Genomic DNA, 21,418 nt, shown 5'->3' on the forward strand with positions numbered 1-21,418 from the left:
TTGTGCTGCAAGATGCAGGGGTGGGGGGGGAATGCCACCTCTCAGGCCTTTCATGAGATTAATATCACGAATAAGAGGTCTAGCTACCTAGAATGAATCCATTAAAAGTATCAGTATTATACGTTTGTTAACTGAATGCTTGAATCTCACTCTATCAAATTTTACTCACATGGTCATGCAGAAAGTTCATGTTTAAATTTGTGCAGAGCGGACACGGTAAGAGCAGGCAGTTTGGAGGCAGAGCCTTGGAATGAGCCCTGGAATTCTCACTCACTTGGCCCCTCTACGTCTCAGCTTCCGTGCTCTATAAATTCACCAGGAGTATTAGTCTCGCCCACCCCACAAGGCAAGCAGGTCCAGGAGAGCCTGTCGATAATATTCCTGAAGTTCTATCACCAGTGCAGAGGACTTACTGTGAGGTGATGACAGTGGTGGACACAAAAATAAATCGACATTTTCCTGGCTCTCAAAGAGCCTACAGTTTCACACAGGCAGCAAAGACAGACGTGAGGACAAAAACACAAGCTAGACTTTGGTGACTGTTGCCAGACAGGTACAAGCAAAGTCCATTCACAGCACGAGGGAAGGAGTGGGTTTTGGCTGAGGGGATGGGAGGTAGGGGCTCAGGTATATTCTGTGCCTGTCCTGGGCCTGGGGGTTACATGGGTATGTCATTTTGTCCTTATAATATGGTGAGGTAAAGGGTGTTAGCCCATCTTAGAGACGAGCGTGGAGACTCGGAGAGGCTAAGTCACTTGCCGAAACCCTACTGATGATACACGGGGCTTCCAACTGTGGTACTAATGCTCTGTATGACACCAGCCTGATCCCCAAGCAGGATGGGGAGCCCTCTTGAAGGTAGTGGGACCACAGTCAGGAGGATGGAGTGTCCCAGGTACAAGGCACCATGTGGACAAAGGTCCAGAGGGTAAATAAAGTTTGACAAAAGGGATAACCTCTGTGTGGGGTGTGTGTGTGATGGCGGAGTGGGAAAAGGGAGTTGTGGCTGGAAAATAGACTGATGGACTGGTAGACTAGGGCTAGATCATGGAGTGCTTTGAGTTTCAGGCCTAATTTTTTTTACTAGTGATAATGATAATTTTTTGTGTGTGTGTGGTACGTGGGCCTCTCACTGTTGTGGCCTCTCCCGTTGTGGAGCACAGGCTCCGGACACACAGGCTCAGTGGCCATGGCTCACGGGCCCAGCCACTCTGCGGCATGTGGGATCTTCCCGGACCGGGGCACGAACCTGCGTCTCCTGCATCGGCAGGCGGACTCTCAACCACTGCGCCACCAGGGAAGCCAATAATGATAATTTTTAAAGTAATAATAACACTTTGTGATTACTGTGGTGCCTTTCTGAGGACCAACTTAAAGGTCTTTCCAATCTATGATGTCAAATTCCTGCTGCCATTTACCTCATTTTATGAACTGGGAAACTGAAACAAAGAACGTTTTAGGAACTTGGGCAAAGTCATGACACAAGGAGCGCCTTGAACACCTAGTCCCTGGCAATCTGAAATACTCTATACAAAACTTTTTAACATCTGAACCCTGAGCCTCACTTTCCTCATCTGTAAAATGGAGATAATAACATCTGTGAAGTTGTCTTGAAGAGCTTTTCAAACTTTATAAGATAGCACAGGGGAGGATGTACAGATAGGGAGATAAGCAAATATTTCCTGTAATCCTGGAAATGTCATTAGGGCCCTTTGGAATAGGGGTCTAATGTTCAGAGAGATTTATCTGGAAGAGAGAAATCTGCAGCTCAATGAGGCTGTGCTGGTGGGCCCTCAGGAGAGGAAACCACCACCTTTGCACATCTGAACCACTAACAATTGCTGAATGTGCTACTTTGCTCCTGCTAGTAAAATCTTGTCAAACAGGAAACAGGTTTTTAAGGCAACGGGGTCCCCGTGAGTTCAAACTTCTGCTTTCAAATGTCCTTCCAAGATGTACAATTGGCACAGACTTACAGGAAATATTTAATTGGAATCGGAAGGCGCTGGCTCCACGGACCTTGTTTTATATTGTCTGCGGGCTCCTGCTGCAATGGCTTAGGCGTGGAAGCAGCGGTCACTCATTTTTATATTTGCCCGTGGGGAGTGAAACCAAAGTAGACTCCAAGGGTGCTGGGGGGCCGGAGTGCAGGCAGTCTCCACGGGGTCAGGAAAAGAAAGGAGGAGGAAAACTGCTGCAGGAGAATTAGGCTCAGAGGAGAGAAAGGCTGAGGCTGGCTCCGAGTGACATATTTATGAGCTCGGTATCAGTTGCTTGTGCTGATAAGCGTTGGTCATTCAAGGAAGGAAAAGTCACCTTTGTGTATATAAAATATACAAGATTCATAGCCTGAAAGGACTGAACAGGAAAGCATTAGGTAAATAGAGGATTTCCCTTCAACTATAATGTGAAAATTAAATTACTTCAAGAAGGAAGAAGGGAGGTGTTTCTTTCTGAGTCAAATGTTGAGAAAACTAATGACTCGATTTGAAATCAAGGTTAACTGGCTTTCAGCCTTTTGTGGCCCACTTCTGAGAACACAGAGAAAAGAAATTACTCCTCCACAAAAGCCCTTCAGTCTGCCTTTTGCGGGTCCCCTGCCCAGCCTCAGAGTGCGAGCACAGGTTTTAGGGTGTGATGGATGGAGGTTAGGCTCTCAGATCTGCCCCTAACTGGCTCAGTGGGATTGGGCAAATTACCTGGTTCTCCAAGCCTCCCTTTCTTTATTTGCAAACTATGGATAACAATAGCCCTTGTGGGGACTTTGCTGGCGGTCCAGTGGTTAAGACTGCGCTTCCACCGCAGGGGGCATGGTTTCGATCCTTGGTCAGGGAACTAAGATCCCGTATGCCCCGTGGCCGAATAAAATAATTAACATTTTAAAAAATGAAGAAATTACTTTAAAAAAATAGCACTTGCCTCCTCAGATTGAATGAGGATTAGGTGAGAAAATGCACTTTCCTTGCCTTCCCAGCGCCTGGCACTTAGCAAGTGTCCCGTAAAGGTGAGCTATGATTATCACTGTGCCACAGACCACTGTTCTTTTCCAGAGTTTTCCAATCGTGGGACACTGCAGAGTTCTGCAGTTATTCCCACTAAGTGTCAAGAAAGTCTCCCAAGGCCCTCCAAAAATAGATTTCGTTCCAAAATCTATGTCCGAGTCTAGAGCACTTTGGTAGGGGAGGGGCGGGGACAGAGAAGACCCCTTTCCGGAAATTCTAGCCTGATTTCGTTTCCCAATCCCCAAACTACCTTTATCCATGGAAATGACCTCCAGGCTTTCTTGGCTTTTCCAGTATCCCATGGCTTCTGGATTAGACCTCCCATGTAGATAAAGGTCCTTCTGCCCTACTCCAGCTACCCCTAAACCTTCCCCTTTCCCTGTTCCCGACTTCCTCTGGAACTGGCAAGATTCCGGTCTGATAAGCCTATTTCCATTCACAGTCAGGCTTTGCATATCTCAGAGCCCACCCTCACCCTCAGAATATTCTCCTCTGTGAGCCACTAACTGGCCCATCCCCTTTCAGGCACCACTGTAGGTTTCTGCCTGATGAGGGTATGTGACAAATGTTCTTCCCTCAGGCTGGGTTAGACAAGATATTCTCTAGAAGAAAAAAGACAGGAAAAGAAATTATCTTTACAGAATTTTCTAGATAACCTCCTGTCCATTTGCATCCACCAAGTATAATTTTGGAAGCCCCCCCTTCCAGTGACTCCTGCTTGGCAATGAGCTGCCTGCATGGAATAAAAGTTACTCACAGAAGCCCATTTTATTTTTTTCATTTTTTATTTGGCTTCGCTGCACAGCTTGTGGGATCTTAGTTCGCCAACCAGGGATTGAACCAGGGGCCATGGCAGTGGAAGTGCAGAGCCCTAACCACTGGACCACCAGGGAATTCCCAGAAGCCTGTGTTATAAATAAGCTTTTCCTTCCTCAAGCCTCTCTATGACCTCAGCCACGGTAAAATATATCTCTAGTTTGATTTTAAGTCACTTTCTCATACGCCTCACGTGGGACTCACCCAAAATGAACATCTCCGGGGCATCCTAACATTTATCTTTATCTCATATCCCACAGTTCATCAGCAAATTCTAATTCACCTCCATTTATGTTCAGAACCCATCTGCTGGGCATCCCCTCCTTTGTTCCTGCCCTGGGACTGTCCACCATCATCTTTCACCCAGTTTACTGCAGGAGGTTCCTAACTGGGCTCCCTGCCTCCACCCCGCCCCTCTTGAGTTCATCTCACATGGTAGCCAGAGGGGTCCTTTTAAAACTTAAGTCAGAGCACGTCACTTCTCTGCTCAAAACCCTCCAGTGAGTCCCCATCGCGTTCTGAGTAGATGGTGAAGTGCCCTGTTGGCCCCCTTCATCTGCTGCTACACTTTCCTTGGCTTCAGTTACCTACGGTCGGAAAATATTAAATACTAAATTCCAGAAATAAGCACTTCATAAGTGGGTTTTTGGTTTGTTTTGTGTTTTGTTCTTGCGGGAACTTAAATTTTAGCTCCCCAACCAGGGACTGAATCCAGACCCCTGCAGTGAAAGCACCGAGTCCTAACCACTGGACCGCCAGGGAATTCCCTCATAAATTTTAAATTGCCCGCTGTTCTGAGTCGTGTGACGAAATCCACTCTCTCCCACCCAGGATGTGAATCATCCAGCTTATCCTACCTATGAGTCACTTAGTTAACAGATGACTGTCGTGGTATCACAGTGTTTGTGTTCAAGTGACTTATTTTACTTAATAATGGCCCCAAAGCACAAAAGTAGTGATGCTGGCAATTCGGATATTCTCTTGCTCTGGCTAATTTATAAATTAAACGTTATAATACATACATACCTTTTAAACACAGGTAAGTATGTATAGGAAAAGCATAGCATATATAGGGTTGGGTACTGTCTACTGTTTCAGGCATCCACTGGGGGCTCTTGGACGTATCCCCCGAGCATGGGGGGGGGCGACTGTATAGCCCACGTGGCCCTACACCACCCAGCCTCCATGTACCTCTCTCACCTCATCTACCATCCTCCCCCTCGCTCAGGTACTTCTGCAGTCACACAAGTCTTCTTTGGGTTCCTCAAACATGCCAAGAACAGCTACCTCAGGGCCTTTGCACATTCCATCTGCCTAGATGGTCCTTCTCTAGACCGCAACAGGGCTTACTTCCTCACCTCCTTCAGCTCTTTCCTGAAATCTCACCGTCTTAACTAAGCCTTTCCTGACTGCTGTATTTTAAATGGTAACCCCTGCTCTCATATCCTATATATTCATGTCCTGATTTATTTTTCTCCATATCATAGGTCACCACTTAACTAGTATGTTGTTGATCATTTATTTTGTTGATTTTGCATCTCATCTCACTGACCTCACTAGAATGTAAGCTCCGGAAGGGCAGGGGTTTTGTCTGCTTTGGTTCTATATCTCCAGCGTCTGGAGCAATGTCTGGTACCCAGGAGATGCTCTCATCATATTCAGGCTCATACTCAAGCTCAAAACCCCTTCCTTCAATGCCTAAGTCCTGTGGGTGGCGGGCATAATCATTCAAGTGAGAATAGGCGTTAGAACTGGTCTTGTCCCTCTTGTCCACCATTTACTACCTGTATGACCTTAAGCAAGACACCTAGTCTCAAAACCTTAGGTTCTTATCAGTAAAATGGAAATAATAACAGTATCTGTCTCATAGGATTGTGTGGCTAGATAATTCCTAGAGAGTATTCTGTCCAGGACTTCAATAAGTGATAAATTTATTATTGTTGCTATCATTATTCTCAGGTGTCATAAACACCCAAAGTAAAACTCTTCAGCCACAGGATGGAAGAAAAAGGATACGGAATCCTTTTTTACCTAATTACCAGGTGGGAGAGCAGCCGTGACTCAGGAATGTGTTGGACTTCTCACTAGAAATTGCTTCAGTTCCATTATTGTAAAGTATACCACTAATAACTTCCTTAGAGAAGAAAAAAAGGGCATGGCAGGAAGTAGAAAAATATTTTCCAACCGCTGCAGACTCCCTGCATTAATCAAGTGTTTTCTTCTTCCAGTGGGGTAATCTCAAGTACATGACACAAGATAAACACAGAGCCATGCTCCATTAAATTTATGAAAGGATGTTGTTTATTTTTATCACATTTATTAGACTTGAAAGATATCCTTTAGTTCTCAGATCAGCATCAGCATCCTTGTTTACTTCTGGGTTGCTGAGTGCTTTAACAAATAATAGAAGGCTGACCTTTCCCCTCCTGCAGGCTAATCACGAGCCAGAGCGTGAAGGTGGAAGATGGTTCTGGGGGTGACGCACTGCACTGATATGTTGGGGGGTTATTTTTTAATTAATTAATTTTTTTTGGCTGTGCCTCGTGGCTTGTGGGATTTTAGTTCCCTGATCAGGGATGGAACCCAGGACCTCAGCAGTGAGAGCGCAGAGTCCTAACCACTGGACCGCCAGGGAATTCCCTGTTGGGGTTTTGTTTCATTTATTTTTTTGAAACAGATATTGTTTTCTTTAAGTTTTTTTTTTTTTTTTTGATGTGGACCATTTTAAAAGTTTTTATTGAATTTGTTACAATATTGCTTCTGTTTTATGTTTTGTTTTCTTGGCTGCGAGGCATGTACAATCTTAGCTCCCTGACCAGGGTTTGAACCTACACCCCCTGCACTGGAAGGCAAAGTCTTAAGCACTGGACCGCCAAGGAAGTCCTCCTGTTGGGTTTTGGTTTTGTTTGTTTGTTTTTGGTTGCATTGGGTCTTTATCGCTGCACACAGGCTTTCTCTGGTTGCGGCAAGCAGGGGCTACCCTTCATTGCGGTTCACAGGCTTCTCACTGCGGTGGCTTCTCTTGTTGCGGACCACAGGCTCTAGGCACACGGGCCTCAGCAGTTGCAGCACGCGGGCTCAGCAGTTGTGGCTCGCAGGCTTCAGTAGTTGTGGCTCGCGGGCTCCAGAGCACAGGCTCAGGAGTTACAGCACACGGGCCTAGTTGCTCCACAGCATGTGGGATCTTCCCGGACCAGGGATCAAACCCGTGTCCCCTGCACTGGCAGGAGGACTCTTAACCACTACACCACCAGGGAAGCTGCCCTTTTGGGGTTTTAAAACAGCTTTTTTTTCTGGTGATTTAAGGCAACCTGGAATTCTGTGAGATTCAGAAAATGGGAATGGATCTATCTGCTGGGAGAAGCTATCAACTCTGGTTAGGCTGCTGGAGCCTTACTTAGGCTTCTCATGAGTGGTGACCGCACTATCCATGATTCAGAGCAGTTCGGTGCTCTGCCAGTGCCTACGCAGCCGAGAAATGGCTCACATAAGCCTTCCCCAGCTGCCCCCCTGCCCTCTCCCCTTGCCTCTCAACACTGCTGTCTTCCATCCTGGAGAAGTCCAACGATACAGAGGTCATGGCTAGGACAGTGACCTCTGCATCGTTGGACTTATCCAGGAGGGACGCATGATCTCATGGATGTCTTCCCTGGCCCCGTGATTCTGTCCAGAGTGCTACTATGCTCTCATGCTTCCCTCTGCTCTACTTCTGAGCTAAAAAGGAGATAGGGGAGTTGTTAGGCAGTGAAGTTTCTCCATCTTTTATCCTTCACTATCCTCTTAATAGCAAAAGTATCAAAATTACTCTTAACTCCAAATAAAAGTAAAACAGGGATCTCAGATATTCTACCTCTTTGTTTTTTTAACTTTTTTTTTTTTTTTAAGGAAGACAATTTGGTAGGATTTTTGATGAGAGAGGCTCGAGGATAAATGCCCTAGGAGGGTCCAAAATATTCTCCAAATTCTAACAACAGGCAGGGCATGACTGAAGTACTGAGGGCTGAGTGGGGAAGCCCGGGTACTTGGAGATTTCTGTGTCTTTTTTTTTTTTTTTTTTTTTGCGGTATGCGGGCCTCTCACTGCTGTGGCCTCTCCCGTTGCGTGGAGCACAGGCTCCGGACGCGCAGGCTCAGCGGCCATGGCTCACGGGCCCAGCCGCTCCACGGCATGTGGGATCCTCCCGGACCGGGGCACGAACCCGTATCCCCTGCATCGGCAGGCGGACTCGCAACCACTGCGCCACCAGGGAACAGCTTTCTGTGTCTTATTGCTCCAAGAACATCTGCTGTTAGATGCTAATTCTGCAAGCCCCGCCCCCATCCCACTGCCATATCCAGTACATTCTCTTCCCAAAAGATTTAGTCCAGGACCAGGCCAGTATCCCCCTTCCCTCCCCACTCCCTCCACACTCAAACCTCCCCAGCCTCCTGCTCATCCAAAAATCAACCTTCCTGGATATTCACCCCACAGTGAAGACTGGCACAGATGCCTGTGGTCAGGCCCCCCCGGGAAGCCACTGCCTCCAACACAGTAACAATTAACAAGTCTCCCAAAGGACGCGCAGTCTGTTCCCAGGAAGGGTATCCCCTGCAGTGGGATGGAGCACCAGCTTTCTGGTCTGAAACCTGATTGGCACCACTCCTTTGGAGTTAGGACCGTACTGAGGCGGTGGCCGGAGTCTGGAAAACGTGGTCTTAGCCATTTACCCTAAGTCTAAGAAAAGGTAAAGTCTTTGCATTTCACCTGAAAGAAACGGTCACCCTGGAGGACACTGAAAAATTGACATTCTTCACTGGTGCTTGGAAAGGCTCTCATCCTCAGTGAGAGACACTTTGTGATTACAACAACCTTTAAGGCTGATAACAGGATGCTTGAAACTTCCTGACTGTGCTGAAGACTCAAGTGACTTGGGGAGCTATGTTAGGTGGGGTCTCTGATCTTCCCTGTTGCTCTCTAATGCTCCTGGAGCCTGCAGACTCTGGCCACAGCCCTGTGGGCTGCAAAGCACCCTGTATGCAGGCAGCACGCGTGCAGATCCAGCTTGGGAAGGCTGCTCGACCAGCCCCGGCCTCTGTCCTCCGCTGTAAAATGGAGACCTTGGGCTCATGAGCTTTGCAATCCCTTCCCCCTCCAAAGTTCTGGGATTCTGTGCAAGCATTGACTTCCCCTGTGACGCTTTTGGGCCTGGAGTGAAGTCATCAGAGTGGTAACCAGTGGCCCCTGAATCTAAAAGGTCTCCTGCAGGTCGTGTGTCCACCACGCTCAGAATGCCTGCCCCTCGGGAGTCAGCTCTGCAGGGCCCACCAGGAAGCCCCTGGGAGGATGGAGCGACCCCCACCCAAAAGGAGACTCCTTTGTGCTGAGATCACCGTGGCGTCAGCCCTGGGTTATGCATGAGAGTCCCTGAGATGAGTCCTGCCTCGTTGAACAGAACAGCTCGGTCATTTAACCACACTCTTTTTTTTTTTTTTTTTTTAATTACCAAGTCCTTTCCCCTGAAACTACAGGTTTGGAGGAGCTGAGTGTCAGAGGCACAAGAACAAAGGACACGCTCCCCCAGAGAGGAAATGCAGAGAGGATTGTCCTTTTTCAAAGGTACAATAATGAAATACTTTCCTTCCCCTGGGCAGGCAATTTTATCAGGGTTTACCGTGGGGAACAAGATGCGATTGCCTGATTTATTGGCATAATATCTCCCCCTCCCCGAAATGATCGCCCAGACGGCTGCTAAATGCTTTCTGCTTGAAGATGAAACCCCTTTCAACTGGGCATCTTTCATCCTGACCAGGCGCCTCACTTCACCTTTGCCCAGTGACTGCCTCCTTCACTGAGCTGGCGGGTGCTGGCTGCCCGGATCTGGAACATTCTCCCTGTTATCTTTACCCCTCCCCTCCACGAAGCATGGGTGTTCAACTAGCCAAAAAGGAAGCAGCTGGACCGTCCCCACAAAAGCCATAGAATTCCTGAAGTCCTTTCTGGATCTTTACTGAGACTTGGCAGCTGCAGTGGGGGAGTCCAGGGGCGGGGACTGCCAGAGAATTCTATCATGAAGACGTGACCTTTCTGCCCCTTGGAATGGAAGAAAGGGGAATGCTGGGTCATCGGCAAAGCGTCCTGCTGGCTGGAGCTTCCCCTACTCAACTAATTCGCCTCTGCAGCCCCTCTGTCCTATTGCTCGAGCCGGACACTTCAGCCAACAAAGCCAGGTAGGCTCCCCAGCGCAGGGCTGGGCGACCACTGCTGTTGTTCCCACCACTTTCTGGCTAAGAGAACATGGAAGCTGTCCAGACACGGTAGCCGCCTGCCTGCCACCTCCGGGGCCTTCTTTCCAGAGGAATTTGAGAACAGAAACTCGAAAGGGGATCAGGTGGCGGGTTGGAAGGTGTAATCTCCAAGGAGAACAATGCGATGTCCGAACATCAAGCAGGCTGATAGCGGGAGGCACTTGCATACAGAGACCCACTGTCCTGATGCTGAGCTCCGTTGATAACCGAACCCATGACTGATGGACCTGCCACCCTGCCCACCCCCAAGTCATGCATATGACTGAGAAAGACTCAGATCTCAGGTTAGAACTTCAACCCAATCGTAGGTTAATAAATGCTTCAAGCTTAAATCAAACTCACTCATGAGATTGCTGTTCAATCCCCCCACCGCTTTACCTCTTCCCCACCCAACCCATTCTGCAATTAGGTAAAGAGGATTGAAATCTCTAGGATTTTGTATCAGGACTTTCTGCTCAAGATAACTTGTCTCTAACCCAACTTGTCCTGACAGCACTTTGGCGTGGGTATTCCAAGAGCCCTGTTTCTGGTGAGTTGCGAGATCTCCAGGAAGACCAGGTCTCTGAATCAGACTGTTAAACCTGACATGAATTACCCCAGAGAGACAGCAGATTTAAATGTCAAGAAATAAGGGTTTGTAGGTGTTTTCTTCTTGTGGTGATTGGTTTTTCAGGAAGCCTAGAGAGCTCAGAAGGACTTAAGTGGGGGAATTTCTAACATTATCTTCCACTTTTTAAATTAAGAACACCTTTCATCAGAAGCATATTTCACACAAGGCACTTCCGACCTCCAGACCAAAACAGAAAGAACAAAAAGATACAAGAAAATAAAAACTAACTCATGAAAAGAAGCCTGTTTTCTCCATTTGGTAGGAAGAATATGATGAACCTTCATTTTTAAATTTTAATTCTGGGACATATGATTACATCATAAGTTGCCCAGGAGAAAATCAGTGGCATCTACCTGTGTACCAGCCCAGTATGATACAGGTGTTTTCGTCTAAAGGGACTTTTTCAAAACTCTGTGAGTCAAAGAAACGTTGTAGAGGCACATGCCTACCAAAACTCTCAGACTTCTGATTGGAAAGGAATTCTTTCCTTTGAAGCCTCCCCAGCTTGTGTGAGCAGCTGAGAAAGCAGAGTGATGGTCACCTCATTATATGAAGACCCCTGAACCAAGAATGACTCAAACCTGAAGAGGCTTCCATCTTCCATCACAGTGATGGCTGGCGCCCGTTCACATTCCAACACACACACACACACACACACACACACACACACAGGCAATGACGTCAGTCATTAGTTGCACTAAGAGGGGATATGGAACTAGAATGGAAAGAGGTCTCAGCTGTAAAATAGGGGCTTGGACTTCCAGTATAAGAAGAATAAGTCTTGGGGATGTAACGTACAGTACGGTGACTGTAGGTAACAATACGGTACTCGAAAGCTTCTAAGAGAGTAGATCTTAAAAGTTCTCAACACAAGGGGAAAAACTTGTAACTGTGCGGTGATGGATGTTAACTGGACTTATTGTGGTGATCATTTCGCAGTGTATACATGTATCAAATCATTATGTACCCAAATAGAATACAATGTTATATGTCAATTACGTCTCAATTTAAAAAACTACAGGCTTGGGGCAGAACTTCATCTCATGAGAATGGTGATGCCCGTTAAGCAAACTCGGGGTGGGGGGTTCTAACTCCCCCCAACCCAACCCCACTGAGAAAAGCGTTCACATCTACCCAGACACAGCTCCAAGGGCAGAAGGACGACTCAGTGGCCTTGCTCTGAGTCTTGAGCTGAGTCAGCATTTCACTAACTGCTCTGACTTTCTTCTCTAAACCTTTTACATTGAACATTCCCCGCATTGGCTCCCATTCAGGCCTCCTTTCCATAAACCACCACGAAGGAGCCCAGCAACGAGCCCGTTGGAAAGCCACTGTTCTGCCTAGAGGGTCGGGAAGCGACCCTTCTTTCTGACGAGGGGGTTGGGTTCTTCCCAGATCTGCTAAATGAGACCAAAAAAAAGAGCCAACGGAAGGGCAGAGGGAAAGGTTTACCTTCCAAAACCCTGCCAGGTGTATAGGCCTTTCTGTATTTCCATCCTTGACTGAAAGTTCACTTTGCAGCCCTGCCCATAACAAGATGTTAAATATTTTTCAAAAAAAAAAAAAAGCATAGCTATTAGATCTGAGAAGTAAATCCTGTTGTAGAGTGGCAATTGTACTGTCACCTGATAAGAAAACAATAAACAATGAAGTCCCCAGGGCCACATAACTGCTGCTTCCCCCTTGGCATGGTATCATCCGTTGGCTCCCAGGGTGGCCTAGAACAGTCTGCTACTGCTGCTGGGCAAATGGACAACCGAACCACTCTAGGCAATGGGTTATCCATTATCTACCAGAGATGTGGATGTCCCCGGACTCTTTCCCAAAAGCCTGGGTCATTCATATGTATTTTTCTATTGCCACTTACATTTCATATATATGAAGTAGTATTATTTACAAACTTCATTTCAGAAAAAAAATTTAAGCATCATATTTTCATTCTTTTCTCCCCCACCCCCACCCCCACCCCGTACACTTTACATTTTTCCATGGTGACTGGTTGCTTTTGTTTACTCTTTTATTTTTTAAGGCTGGGTATTTCTGCTGCCCTCCAGGGTATGGCCACAGTGTGGTTCTCCTTCTGCATTTCTTTGTAACAAGGATGTATTAGTTCCCCTTTGTAGACACCTGGAACCACCAATGACCTCCTTCGTCATGAGGGTTAACACTTTTATTTCCTCAAACTATCTTCCTGGGTTGTTTTTTTTTTTTAATACTTCTTAAATCACAGAAAATTGAGTTACTAATCCTAGACATACTGTTCCTGGTGTCTATGTGTTGTTTACAAAAAAAAAAAAGAAAAGAAAAGGAGAGGAGCAGATAGTAAGAGAAGTTTAATACCTAAGCATGGATTGGGTGTCAGCTCTTCTCATGGAGGGTTTAACATCTTTTTCCAAAAATGCGTTCTCAGGGGAGGTTAGCGGTCAATTGTCAAATACTTCTGATGTTACTCTTAGTTAGCAAGCTCCATAATTAACCAATCATATCAGGAGAGTTTATAGCCCACATTTGTTACTTTAACTGTAGTTTGGTTTTTTCACACAAGGCAATGGCTCCAGTCTGTAGGTCAGAGCCACAGAGAAGAAGCAGGCAGCTGTCAGCAGCCCCGGCACTGTCTCAATTTGCTATGTCACTCTGGGTAATTCATTTAGCCACAGGGTCTTCATTTCTTCATGCAAAATAGACTTTCTTCCTGCCTACCCACAACTCAGGGCCATTGCAAGATTAAAAGAGTGCTGGCAAAGCTGCTTGCGAGACAGAGATGGGAATCATTCATTCACTCGTTCAATCAGCGTTTCACGTGGGCCACCATGGGTATGAGACACGTTGCCTGGCACAAGGATGAGGACATGTGAGGGATCCTGGAGCCTTAGACAGTCTTGCTGTACCATCAAATGAGGCTCACTCAGGTCAGAGAAGTGCAGGGGAACAGCTACAGGGGAGGAGAGAGGTGACCATCTCGCGTGAGCCCAGTCATGAAGACCTGTGAGCAACAGTCCTGGTTTTAAACCCTCTGACTTTGTCTCTATGCAGGTGCTTGTTATTGTCAAATAAAAATCCTCATTATCAATTTTAGATTGGGAAAACTTGGGCCTTACAGCCTGAGAGGTGACTGTTCTGATCTGTTATGGGACCAGTCACCTTGGTAAGCCAACTGAATTGATGACAATTGAGGTGGAACCATCTGTCAGTTCCTTTTTATAGCTCCAACCTATCCTGTGATGTGAAATGGCAAACTACTTGCTCCAGAGAAGAACCTGATTTTGAGAAGACACTGTAAAGTTGTGATAGAGACTCATGGAAAATGCTTTTTTCATAATTCAATGGGATTCTTTGCTTTTTTTTTTTGAAGATGTTGGGGGTAGGAGTTTATTAATTTATTTATTTCTTTTTGCTGTGTTGGGTCTTCGTTTCTGTGCGAGGGCTTTCTCCAGTTGTGGCGAGCGAGGGCCACTCTTCATCGCGGTGCGCGGGCCTCTCACTGTCGCGGCCTCTCTTGTTACGGAGCACAGGCTCCAGACGCGCAGGCTCAGTAGTTGTGGCTCACAGACCTAGTTGCTCCGCGGCATGTGGGATCCTCCCAGACCAGGGCTCGAACCGGTGTCCCCTGCATTCTCAACCACTGCACCACCAGGGAAGCCCTGCTAGTTTTTTTAAAAAGCAATAAACTCTTTAATCATCTCAACTGGTGAATTTAATAATAAATTTAATCCATTGCCAACTCTGGCATATGTTAGGTTTTTAGTCGTATGTGTACCTAGCGCCTTAAAGATACATTTAGACAGAACTTGTGTAAAACATGGAAACTAGGGTTTTGCGTCAGGGAGCCTGCTGTCCACCCCACAAGAGTATTTCTCCTGGCTGATGTTGGGGGATGTGCAGCACCTCTGACCTGCCACATCCAAGTTGAACACAGGCATGTGGAGAGCCAGGGGGCAGTTTCTTTGGTCAGATCAGGGGGTCTCAGGTCCCCAAGACCAAGGCAAGGTTAGGAGGGCTTTTAAAACATCTAACAGGGCTTCCCTGGTGGCGCAGTGGTTAAAAATCCGCCTGCCAGTGCAGGGAACACATGTTCGAACCCTGGTTCGGGAAGTTCCCACATGCCGCGGAGCAACTAAGCCCATGTGCCACAACTACTGAGACTGCGCTCTAGAGCCCACGAGCCACAACTACTGAGCTCACATGCCTAGAGCCCGTGCTCTGCAACAAGAGAAGCTGCCGCAATGAGAAGCCCTCACAACGCAACAAAGAGTGGCCCCCGCTCGCCGCAACTAGAGAGAGCACGCGCGCAACAAGGAAGACCCAACGCAGCCAAAAATAAATAAATAAAATAAATAAGTAAATTTAAAACATCTGACATTTATTCTGATATTATCTATCTACATATGCCTCCCCCCACCAGATCCTTGAGAGTAGATCCTTCCTTCCTTCCTTCCTTCCTTCCTTCCTTCCTTCCTTCTTCCCTCCCTACTTCCCTCCCTCCCTCCCTCACTTCCTTCCTCCCTTCCTTCATTTCCTTTTACGTCTAACTTCTAGCTCTGTCCCAGGCATTCAGTAGCTGCTCAAAATCCATTGAGCTGGGGAACTGAGGTTGACTTCCTGGGAGGCCCAGATTGTCCCAGCAGGTCTGCACATCCCCCCCCCCTTTCCCCCTCACTGATGTTGTAAGGAAGGGGCTGTCACCTACCTAAAGAAACTTAACTCCAGGCCATCCTGTGTCCCTCCCTGAACCCTCCCCCCAACCACACCCGCAGCCTCTCTGATCACAAGGAGAAGGCTGAGCTACTGGAGGAAGGACCCCTGGTTCTATGCAGCCCACCTCCCTGGTTCTGTGCCCCTACGCGCCTCTCTGAATGCATGAGAGACAATGGGGTCTAAAATTCTCCCCCCTTATCTTCTGAAATAGGGTTCAATGGGCACGATGAGAAGCCCCATAACCTAACTACCCCAGACAGGGCTGGCTTCAGGGCTTCAAAAGACCCCACGCTTGGATCAGTGCTCTGCTCTCACTCTCTTGAAACTCTTCATAATTCTTGAACAGGGGGCTCTGCATTTTCATTGGGCCCTGGGCCTTGCAAATTAGGTAGCAGTCCTGTCTCTCAGGCACAGGGCATTAACAATGAGAAAATGGAAGGGCGAAATCAAAGTGTGCTTATCAAATAATGTCTTTGGGGGAAAAACAAAAAGGTCCCAAGTTAACTTTCATCATTGGCCAGCTTGTAAACAGGAAGTATCTGTAAATTGAAACTTGGGGGAAATGAGTCTTTTCTTGGAAGAAAGGTGGTGAGCCCAGAGGACACATTCTTTGCTGCCTGTGACCCTTTGTGGGTCTGACACAGAGGTCTGTTGGCAGGAAGCATGAAGAAATTTAAGTTGTGATGGTTGAGTGGTGGGGTAAAGGGAAAAACCATTTTGCCTTAATTTTTTTTAAATTTACCCTTAATTTAGTGGTAAACAGACATTTCAATGGAAGAATCACAGGCTTCAAGGAGGTAAGGAATGAAAGTTATACAACGTACTATGGCACTAAACTGAGCCTATAGTTTCTTCCTGTCATATTTTATCCTTTCAGCTCCAATAAGAAAAAGAAAAGATGGTTACAGAGATGAGGGTCCAGGAAAACTTGGTTAGTTATATCTTTAGCCATTATCAAAGGAGTCTTGAAGTGTTACAGGGAAAGACTACTTGAAATTTCTGAATGGATTTTGTTAAGACATTGTGGTGTCCTTGTGTTTTTTTTCCCCAGGTTAAATCTCTAAACTATGGGGGAAAAAACACAACCTTTAATTTCAAATAAAGGGAGATGGGAGTCAAATTATTGGGCGTCCAGAGTAGGAATTCTTTCCAGTCGGCTCATTCCTTGGATCTGTCCCCAGGGAGTGCCTTCCATCAAAGTTGCCATAGAATTTTTCATCCCCTTCAACAATGAATTTTGCAGTAGGCGCTTATCTTTTAAAAAAAATTTTGTAAAATAAACTTTTTACTTTAAAATGGTTTTAGGGACTTCCCTGGCGGTCCAGTGGTTAAGACTTCATGCTTCCACTGCAGGGGGCATAGGTTTGATCCCTGGTTGGGGAACTAAGATGTCACATGCCACGTGGCACAGCCAAAAATCAATAAATAAAAGGATTTTTTTTTTAATGAACTTAAAAAAAATAAAACTAAATGGTTCTGGACTTACAAAAAAGTTGCAGAGGTAGTACAGAGAGTTCCCGTATACTCTGCACCCAGTTCCCCTACCGTCAACATCTTCTGTAACCATGGTACTTTTGCCATGACTGAGAAACCAAGTCTTTCCCCCCACATTTTGTATGATTTTATTTATATGAATTGTCCAGAATAGGCAAACCTTAGAAAGCAGATTAATGGTTGCTGGGGACCGAGGGCAGGAGGGAATGGGCACTGAATGCTTAATGGGTAGGGAATTTCTTTGGGGGCAATGAAAATGTTCAGAAACTAGAGAGTGGTGATGGTTGCACTTATCTTGTGAATGTACTGGAAGTTACTGGCTTGTGTGTTTTAACGTGGTTAACTGAATATTCTGTGAATTTTATCTCAATTTTAAAAGAATGTCCAGACAGCAGCCTAGAAATTTTAATTTCATAATTCTGGGACGAGGCTTTCTTGAAAGCTTCCCAGATGATTCTAAGGTGTAGCTGGGATTGACTGAAAACCACTGACCGGCTCGGAATTCAAGTAACAGTAACTGAGGATGGGTAGTATTGAGCACTCCAGGTGTGGTTCACAGGAAGGGGGTGGAGCTTTAGAAGATGAAGGGCCAGCTCCAAACTCTGCCACTTTGCAGCTCAGCATCTGTGTCCCGCAGTGATGACTCCACCTGGGAGCTTATCAGAAATGTAGACTCTCCAGGCCCACCCCAGATCCCCTGAATCATAACCTGCCTTTTAACAAGATCCCCATGGCTAAGAAACCAACTTTGGTACATTGCTATCAGCTAAACTTCAGGCTTTATTCTTTTTTTTTTTTTTTTTTTGAATTATGAGCTGGTACCCAGCTTTCTTTTTCTTATTTATTTATTTATTTATTTGGCTGCATCGGGTCTTAGTTGCGGCACGCAGGATCTCCACTGGGGCGTGTGGGATCTTTCGTTGCATCACGAGGGCTCTTCATTGCGGGGCGAGGTCTTCTCTCTAGTTGTGGTGTGTGGGCTAGAGAGCACAGGCTTAGTTGCCCCGTGGCATGTGGGATCTTAGTTCCCCGACCCGGTATCGAACCCACATCCCCTGCATTGGAAGGCGGATTCTTAACCACTGGACCACCAGGGAAGTCCCTTCATGCTTTATTCTGATTTCATTAGCTTTTCCACTGATATCCTGTCACTGGTCCAGGATACCACATTGCATTTCGTCGTCATGTCTCTTTTGTTTCTTCTGGTCTATGACAGGTTATCAGACTTTTCTAGTTTGTTAATGACCTTGACAGTTTTGAGGCGTACCGCTCAGGTATTTTGTTGAATGTCCCTCAATTTGGGTCTATCTGATAATTTTCTTATGGTTATATGGGGTTACGGGTAAGACCACCATGGAAGTGAAGTACCCTTCTCACCACATCACGTCAGAAGTACAAGCTATCAACACGACTTATCGCTGAAGATATTGACCTTGATCACCAAGCCAAGGTAGTGCTCGCCAGATTCCTCCACCGTGAAGTTACACCCCCTCCCCCTTCTACCTTTTGGAAGCAAATCAGAAGCAAGTCACTCAGCACAGCCCACACTCCAGGTGGGGAGAGGCTGGGAGGGGAACTTAGCTCCACCCCCTGGCAGAAATTTCTATGTAAATTATTTGGAATTCTACAAAGATTTGCCTCTTCTCTCCTCATTTATTTATATCAGTATGGACTCATGCATATTTATTTTATACTTTGGGTTATAATCCAATACTACATTGTTTATTTTATTGCACAAATTATTCCAGCTTTAGCCATTGGGAGCTCTCAGGTTGGGTCTTGTGTCCCTTTGACATGCCCCATCGTTTTGTTTTGTTTTGTTTCCTTTCATTTCGTTTTACTTCCTTACTTTCCAGCACTGCAAGATGCTTCAGCCTTATCTTGTATTTCCCTGCTCCAGCCTTTTTTCCAAGGAGCTCTTGTTCCTTTGACTGGACAATGGTGTTAGAAACCAGGCTCTGTGTGCTGGGTTCACCTACCATTTTGTCCCTACCCTGGACCTCAACCTTAACTCTCAGTAACTCCTCTGCTTAAGAGTCTCTGTAGTTCTGATTATCGGCAGAACGAAGTCCAGACCCACTTACCTGGCATCAAGGCTCTCTTACAATTAGCTCCCAATCCAGCTTCCTTGGGGCTTATCTTAACTCCCCACAGGTCTCTTATACCTCACCCAGATACTCACAAGGTCCTCAAATCCTCTTACCCTCTGGCATCTTCCCAACTCTGTTTATTCAGTTCCTGCCACTTGGCCCATCTTTTCTCTACAATCTCACAGTGTCAAAATCCACCCCCATTCAACACTTAGGATAATTTCAGCTCTTCCACTAGTCCTCTGAGTCTTCCCAACAGGAAATGATGACTTCTTCCTTTGAAATCGCAGAGATACCAGGTTTACATGCAAAAGCATGAGCAATCTACAAAATATTTTGAGATTCCTAGTTTCACTTAATTCTCCTACAACCTATTTTGCAGGTAAGGAAATTAACCACCCCCTCCCCGCAAAAAAAGAAATTAAAGCCTAGGATGATAAAGTGACTTTTCCAAAGTTACACAGCTAGTAAGAGGCCAAAGCCAAGGTTAGAAACCAAGTCTTCTGATTCCAAATCCAATCCTCTTACTGTCTGTCCATTTTACCTTGTATTATGTTTATCTGGACATCTGTGATCCCTCTTACTTGATCATAACCTCCATAAGGATCGGGGGAATATCCCACTTCTTTCTTTCTTTTTTTGGCCTCACTGCACTGCTTGCAGGATCTTAGTTCCCTGACCAGGGATTGAATCCAGGCCACAGCAGTGAAAGCACAGAGTCCTACCCACTAGGCCACCAGGAAATTCCCAGTCCCATATATTTTTATATGACTCCCAACACCGAAAAACATGTTTGGATATGGTAGGGACCTCATAATTGTTGACGAATAAATCAATAAACAAAATCTCTTTGAAAACAAAAAGGACATATCGATTTACTTTCCATGAGGAATATTATAACCTGCTCTCTCTCTCTCACCTCATTATTACTGTCACCAGCATTACATTGTCTGGTTTTTGTTTTGCTTTTATCTTTGCCAACCTTACAGGCACCAAAAACAGGATCACATTGTTGTCTTAATTTGTGTCTCTTGATTACCAGTGATTTTGAAAATATTTTCATGTATTTATAGGTACTGGATAATCCATCTACATCATTTCCATGTCTATTTTACCATAAAGGCAATGGTGATTTTCATCATTATTTAAAAGAGTTCTTCATATACTGAGAACATTGACCCTTTGTCATTCTTTTGCAAATATTTTCTTCTTCATAGTTCAACACCTCTTAATTGTATTTATCTTTTTAGTTGTGCTATGCTCTAAATTTATGGGAAGAATGTTGATCACAGTATAATTATGAGAGAAAAAATTGGAAACAGTATGAACATCCAATAATATGTAGTAACTAAACGAAACGCAGTGCATCCATTTGACAAGGATATTATTCATTGATTTTTTAAAAAATCATGTTCCTTAGGGACTTCCCTGGTGGCCCAGTGGTTAAGAATCCGCCTGCCAATGCAGGGGACTCGGGTTTGAGCCTTGGTCTGGGAAGATCCCGCATGCCGTGGAGCAACTAAGCCTGTGTGCCACAACTACTGAGCCCACGTGCCGCAACTACTGAAGCCCGCGCGCCTAGAGCTGGTGCTCCACAACAGAAGTCACCACAATGAGAAGCATGCACACTGCAATGAAGAGTAGCCCCTGCTCGCTGCAACTAGAGAAAGCCAGCACTCAGCAACGAAGACACAATGCAGCCAAAAATAAATAAATAAATAAAAAATCGTGTTCCATAATAAAAGTAAAATACTCATACACCTCACCAAATATTAGATGGAAAAGTATATCACTCTATATACAGTATGACCTCAATTTAAAATATATACTCAAGGGAGTTCCCTGGCAGTCCAGTGGTTAGGACTCGGTGCTTTCACTGCCAGCGCCTGGGTTCAATCCCTGGTCAGGGAACTAAGATCCCGTAAGCTGCGCAGCGCCGCCAAAAATAAAATAAAATAAAATATATATTCAATTAGGGGGAGAAAAGCTGCAGGTAAATTCACAAAACTATTAGCAATGGTTATCTGGGGGTTATGGAATCATAGGCAATTTCTATGTAAAATATTTCTGTTTTCCAAATCTTCTATGATGAACATATATTTACAAATAAGGGGGGGAAATGTGTTACTGCTAAATGTCATCAAAAACTGTGTATTTGAGGGGCATGTCTGAGGGTGGCAGGGTTATTAGGAAGCGTCTATAACTCCCATTTGCCAAAGAGAGAGAACCGAGGTCCAGAGCAGCAGAACGTCTTTCCCAAGGTGACCCAGAAGTGTAAACTCTGCCTTTCCAGAGAGTTGCCTAGCAACCCAAGCCCGCCACAACCTCTCAATAAATATATTCTCGCACATCACACACAGGATGCATGTAGATAAGAAAGCAGGCAGTTTCTGTAGAGCTGCATAAGAGCGATCAAATAAAAGATGT

At 45.7% G+C, this 21,418-nt stretch overlaps 1 long non-coding RNA gene across 2 annotated transcripts in view; it reads left to right on the forward strand.

Annotated features, from left to right (window-relative positions):
• LOC137204126 (uncharacterized) overlaps positions 1–20,712 on the forward strand; it is a 59,605-nt gene extending 38,893 nt beyond the window's left edge. For both annotated transcript variants that reach the window (XR_010933431.1, XR_010933432.1), the window contains exon 4: positions 20,412–20,712. This is a non-coding gene — a long non-coding RNA (uncharacterized lncRNA). The remainder of the gene's footprint in view (positions 1–20,411) is intronic.
• Positions 20,713–21,418: the final 706 nt, after the last annotated feature.

The sequence above is a fragment of the Pseudorca crassidens genome, chromosome 12, assembly GCF_039906515.1.
Source record: "Pseudorca crassidens isolate mPseCra1 chromosome 12, mPseCra1.hap1, whole genome shotgun sequence".
Classification (NCBI taxonomy): Eukaryota; Metazoa; Chordata; class Mammalia; order Artiodactyla; family Delphinidae; genus Pseudorca; species Pseudorca crassidens.